This window comes from Spinacia oleracea, chromosome 2 (genome assembly GCF_020520425.1).
Source record: "Spinacia oleracea cultivar Varoflay chromosome 2, BTI_SOV_V1, whole genome shotgun sequence".
Taxonomy (NCBI): Eukaryota; Viridiplantae; Streptophyta; class Magnoliopsida; order Caryophyllales; family Amaranthaceae; genus Spinacia; species Spinacia oleracea.
In genome coordinates, this window is record NC_079488.1 from 108,146,395 (window position 1) to 108,153,532 (window position 7,138).

Below are 7,138 nucleotides of genomic sequence, written 5' to 3' on the forward strand. Positions count from 1 at the left end.
CGATTATGTTTATAGTAAATTTTCTTACCAACTTAATAAAGGAGATTAAAGACTAATCACTTATTCACTTCAGCGCGTCTCCTGTGAGACCAGTCACACCATCAACTTGATGGTGTGACGAGCGCGAAACCAATAGCGTACCTCCCCTAAAACTATATAAAAAAAGTAACTGATCTAAACTATAGAAGTAACATACCTAAACTAAAAAAGTACCTCCTCTAAAATTATATATATAAAAAAAGTAACATGTCTAAACTATAGAAGTAACATACCTAAACTAAAAATGTACCTCCTCTAAAACTATTCCGTATAAAAAAAAGTAACATGTCTAAACTATAGAAGTAACATACCTAAACTAAAAAAGTACCTCATCTAAAATTATAAAAAAAAGTAACATGTCTAAACTATAGAAGTAACATACCTAAGCTAAAAAAAATACCTCCTCTAAAATTATTAAAAAAACTATAGAAGTAACATACCTAAACTAAGAAGGTATCTCCCCTAAAACTACTCCGTATAAAAAAAGTAACATGTATAAACTATAGAAGTAACATACTTAAACTAAAAAAAGTACCTCCTCTAAAATTATAAAAAAAAGTAACATGTCTAAACTATAGAAGTAACATACCTAAATTCGCAAGTGTGAACTGATCTTGCCGTCAATTGATGGTGAAGACAGTCTCATATAAGAATTTGGGTATTCACTTATGCTTTCATCTTCCTCCATTTTATTTAGAATTCAGCAAGTACGTACCATCCACTCACACTTAATTTTAGCTTAGTAAACATTACTCAATTGGTGAGCAAAAAGGTAACCTTTTGTCTAAATTTACTTTATGTTTGTCAAATGATATGCACCTTAAATCAAGTTGTAGCTTTCCATCAAAATATATAAAATAGAAATAAATCATGTTTTATTTTGTTTGACATATTATAAATAAAAACATACGGATTACTACGTAATTTGTTGTACTATAAATTATGTTGTACTACGTAGCTCTCTATTTTATATTTGGTTATAAATAGGGCCACCAGGACAATAAAGGAGGAGAGCCAGAAATTCGAAATTGTGATCCATCATACACATGCTCTCTGTTTTACACTTTAGGTCAAGACTTCATTAGTAAGTTGCTATACTCCTTAATTTATGCACAATACGTACATTAATAGTAGTATCTTAATTATTGCTTCTTTTAGGAAAGAACTTACGTTACTCCTTAATTTTTGGTGTTAGCAACTTAGCACCCGGTTCACCCTTATGGCTAATCCGGATTCGGGGCGAGTTTTGGGTGGATAGGTTTAAGTCCCCTCCCAATTGTTGTTGCGGGAGATCGAACGCAGGTCCTCCCTACCAAGTTCAGCTCCAATCACCAATGAACTAAGAAACAATTGGTTACTTTAATTTACTTTACTCCTTAATAACATTAATAGTAAATCGTTTTTAACTGGACGTTTTACAGGATACAATCCAAACCTATAAAGATAAATATGAATGATCGATCATCTGATACTAAGTTTCTCCGATCCACATCTTTTAATTTAATTAATCATCCTCCTCGTATGATATCGTACATGTTATTCCATACGAAAATGTTTGTTTGGAATTTGTGGCGTTGAATTTCCAAATAATAATAAAACTATGCTAAATTGGTATCACTGTTTTTTCAGATCTGCGCTTATTTTACGGAGTAGCTAGAAAATAAAAAATTAAACTCATGATGCGATTAATGGATGACTTGAAAATTGGTGAAAACTTAATTAATTAACACAAAAGAGCACCAATTAATTAATTAATTAGTGTGTGGCCCGGGCGTTGCCCCGGGTTTTAACTTTTATTCGGATTTATTTGTTGTAAATATGTGTCCATGTAGATGATGGGTCGTCAATCTCATAGAGTTATGGGGTTACACACAAGATTAGCTGTCGATTAACAACCTTCCCAAGTTGAAACTCCACGCTCTATTACCCTGAGTGCATGTAATATGTTCTATAATTATTCGACCAATTCTCGTTATTACGTTCTTTTACCTGAGTTTTTTTTTTTTTTTGAGGCTTAATCTAGAAAAGTAATAACTGTACATTTATAAATTGAATAATCATTCCCTATTTTTGCATTCACTTCTATTAAATTTGTTATTTATTTTGAAAAGATCATAAATGTTTATATAGAATATATAACACAAGTTGTAGTTGGTTAAGATGGTTGGATGTTGAACTTTTAACAAAGAGGTCTGGTGTTCGATCATTTGCTTACATGTTTTTTGGTTGTCAATGACATGTCATGTGCTGATTAGTGGTGACGTGGCGTAATAAGGAGAGATATACGTAACTCGTATACGTTCTTAAGAACGCCTTTTAATATATTAGTATAGATAATTAAGTAAAGCCATGCACATAATTTTCATTTTACATGTGTGCTATCTGTGCATACTACTGCACCAAGTAGCTAGGCAATCCCTTTTTTATGTTTATCTTTAATAAACTTTATATCTTTTACATTATGGTTCGAGGTTAAAGAATTATACTGTGGGGAAAAAAAATCATTGAATTGCGTACAATAACTCTAATAGGCTTAATCCTATTCATGCAAATCAGGATTAGTCATACCCTTTAATGTTTTACAAGGACTCTTAGTACGTAATTTGTTTTTTTACATAATGTAGGGTTCTTTATTATACTTTATATTTCCTCTATAGACGACATTATATTGTTATTTTACTTGCAATGTGATTGAAATTGATAGAGCTTTGTGATAAAACTTATAAGAACTTGTGAGATATTTCCTTCTCTCTCATGGATCAACTTATAAGAACTTATGAGCCCAAATTTTTGGCTGCATACCTATGCATGCAGAGCTGGGTGCATATGAGGTTTTTTAGACATCGTGAAACAGTTAAAAGTGAACATGATGATAAAAAAAATGAACATGAAAAAAAATATCCTTCTTCATACTTGTCTTTTAATAATTAAGTAATATTAATTAATATATCAGAAACTCTAGTACGTCCGCACAAGTTTAATCACTACGCTACATTTCGGTAGAAAATTATCATTCGGAAAATAAACAAATAAAAAATACGATTTTTTCATGAAATGCCCCTGAGGTTTCACGAAATTCACCAAATACCCCCTGCGTGTTTCAAAATACATAGTATACCCCTATTTTTTTCGTACTGTTCACCAAATACCCCTATTATGACTTTCCGTTAGTCCTCCGTTAAGTCATGTTTATAATTCACCAAATACACCTAATTATAAACCTATTGCACAATATACACCTATTATTAAACTTATTTGCACCAAATACCCAAACTGCTTTTAAATATGCAGAATTTAATTCTAACGGCTAGTTTGCATTTCTAAATTTCCTAGCAATAAAATAGAGCATTTTGTAATAAACTTCTAGCAATAAATCGGGATTATATTCCATAAAAAGCTGATTACATAAGATATAACCATCGTGGACTTCGTCACAATAAAAATAATAATTCTTACAAATTTAGTGTTCTCGTTGAACCAACTGCGTATGTTATCAGTAATTTTATGTTTACATCAAAATCTAAATATGCAGGAAGTTCATTATAAGCACCAAGATTCACCCTCTAAAGAACTCCTGACCCGGTTTATACTTGAACAAAATGTGTGTTCATGTTTGCTACAACAGGTCCAGCACTCAAATGGCGAATCATTCAATACTTAAAAAGTGCCAAGATCTGAAGATGTTAAGGCAGACAGAAAAATAGTGAATATTGACTGTCTCATATAGAGAAGTGTCAGTTTGGGGAGGAATGGCAGGAAAGATAGATAAAGATTGAAGGAATTGAACCGGGTGACACAGAACACACACAAGTGCAGCTCTAATAGCTAGCTGCCTACCAATGACTGACCCGGCAACCCGCACAAGTGCAGCTCTAATAGCTAGCCGCCTAACAAGGAAAGCTAAACCAATGACTAGTTACGTCTTGGAAAAAAGCAGCCTTGCACGATTGGCAGTTGTAGCATAGTGTGTTTGGATCGTTTTCACATCTATTGCAGTCGACATTGTAATTGGAGTAAGATCTGTTCATTGGCTCTACCCAAACTGTTGGACTTGTGTACTCAAAGTTACAATCTTGCGGGGCTTGCAGCAACCAGACTGTCAACAACAAATGAATCTAGCTAAATTGCAGTATGATAGCTAAATGATTATATAGTAAGCCTAAGTTGGATCGTTCTTTCACCCTTTTTATCTCTTCGACTCTCATTAGTCCAGCCAAACAAAACTCTCAACCTCCAGCTTCAATGGCGACAAAACAACAATTCGAAACCCAAAATCCCCAATCACTTTAACTCTAATTCACCATTTCTAATCAAAACTCTCACCTAATCACAAAAGTCACGCAATACAATCTTAATCCCTTATATATATAAAAAAAAAGAGGCATGTTTTCGGCAAATTTAATCACATCTTCTTCCTTAATCACACCCTCAACTTCAACTTCAATACCCCACTTCCTCTCTCCTCGGTTTATTCACACCCTCTCAATCCAATCCCGTGCACCCGATTTCCCGGCAGCTTCCTCCTCTTCATCATCTTCTTCTTCTAATTGGTTTCAAATCCCCGACATTTCTAGACCTCGAGGGAGCGACGCTGTTTCAGGGAGCGATGCGGTTTCAAAAATGAGTATATATATATGTTTAACATCAATTATACATTCCCAATTACATTAAACAAATAACAAATTAAAAACCCCAAATTCGAAATCAAGGGTTTGGCTTGCAAAATCGACTCAAAATTCAACAATTTTGAACGAATTGAAATAGAGACAAATTTGAACGAAATTGTGTAACAGATTGAATTTAAATGGTAAGAAATTACTCTCCCACAAAATTTCTAGGTTCAAAGAGAAAATAGAATTTCTGGGTTCATGACGATGATATCGACGATCGACGATGATGATGATATGAGGAAGATAGTGCACTGGGTTTTGGGAGAAATAGAGTTATGATGATATGAGGAAGAGAGTGCAAAATCTCAGAAGAATTGTGCAAGTTTGTTCCATTGAAATCATTAAGAAGAAGAAGAGGAAGAGAGAAATGATGGCAGACGTGTTGAACAACAAAGAGGGGAGGAGATAGAAGAAGAATAAGAAGAGAGAAAATAACTTTTTTTTTTTTAAGAAATAGTTAAATGTGAATAATGGGTGAGTAAGGGTATAAAGGTAAAGTAATGCTAACGGAGCACTAACGGCCGTTAAGTCTAGGGGTATTTGGTGCACTTTAAGTTTAAATAGGGGTATACTATGTATTTTCAAACACGCAGGGGTATTTGGTGAATTTCGTGAAACCTCAGGGGCATTTCATGAAAAAACCGTAAAAAATATGAACATTTATGAATCTTTTTCTTCTTCTATGTGTTCCTCTTTCCTCTATGTTTCTCTCTCTTTTCAGCAACTTTTCTCCATCTTAATAGTTCTTATTTGCCTTCCTCGTCGATAAATTTTCTACCACCAATTGCAAAGGGATTGAGTTCACCAACTTCTCCTCCACCTCTTCTTCGACTCTGTCTTTTTTCCTCGTTAAATTCTGAAAATTGAACATAGAACCTTTTTTAATTAAAAATGAACTTGACAAGATATCAAACATAGTATGAACATTAAATTTCTAAAACTGAACATTGAGTTTTAAAAATTGACATAACTAGGAATAATAAGTGATTTTTTTAGAAACTAAAAAAAAAACCTATTACTGATTTAAACACATTTACTCCAGAATTGAGTATTAAATATTTTAACAGTAATTCAAATTTACAAACCCATAAATCGAACATACATATATCCTTATTAATGAACATGAGACTTTAGAAACTGAACATCACACAAAATTATTGAACATATAGTAATTTTATAAGTTGAATTTAGTTGAACATGATTCTGTAAGTTGAACATAAGACTTGAGAAACTGAACATCACACAAAAGTGTTCTTATTTATGAACATATCATAGTTTAGTAAGTTGAATTTAGTTGAACATGATTCTTTATAAGTTGAACATGAGACTTTAGAAACTGAACATCACACAAAAGTGTTCTGAACATCACACAAAAGTGTTCTTATTTATGAACATCATATTTTAGAAGTTGAACATGATGAACTATAAACTGAACATGACAGTATTTAGACATCGCTACTTTTGATCTTTCAGTAAAGAGAACATGAATGTGTACATAATTCTTTATAAATTTGAATATGACATGTAAGAAACTGAAAATCGCCCGAAACTATTGAACATATATTAGTTTTTTTAAAAAAAATAAATTAGTTTTCCGCATTCCAATCAACTAACCAAAATCTCGCAACAAGGAAACGATTCCAAAAGATTAAGAAGCAAATATATTAACTACTCTCTTTTATACAAGGAGGTGGCAAATATATGAACATTATTCTAATATAAGTTGAACATAAGAATTGAGAAACTGAACATGACACACAAGTGTTCTTATTTATGAACATATCATAGTTTTATAAGTTGAATATGGTTCTTTATATGTTGAACATGAAACTTGAGAAACTGAACATCACACAAAAGTGTTCTTATTTGTGAACCTCATCTTTTATAAATTGAACATGGTAAATTATAAACTGAACATGACAATATTTAGACAACGCCACTTTTGATCTTTTAGTAAAGAATAATGAACATATGCTAATTACTGTTATTGCTTGTCTTTCAGTTGAATATGATTTTGTACATAATTCTTTATAAGTTGAACATGAGACTTGAAAAACTGAACATCATACAAAAGTGTTGAACATATATTAATTTTTTAAGTTAAAGTTAGTTGAACATCATTTTATTTAAGTTGAACATAAAAGTTGAGAAACTGAACATCACACAAAAGTATTGAAAATATTATAGTTTTATTAGTTGAATTTAGTTGGACATGATTCTTCATAGGTTGAATAAGAGAGTTGAAAAATTGAACATCACTCAACAGTGTTATTATTAATTTCATCAACAATATTGATTTGAACATCTATAGTTACAATTTAAACATGACAAATTCAATCTAGAAACAATCGAACACCAAACCACAACAAAATAGTACAAAAATTCCTTAAAAAAAAGCAACAAAATCAAATGTAACAGTGGAAACATCA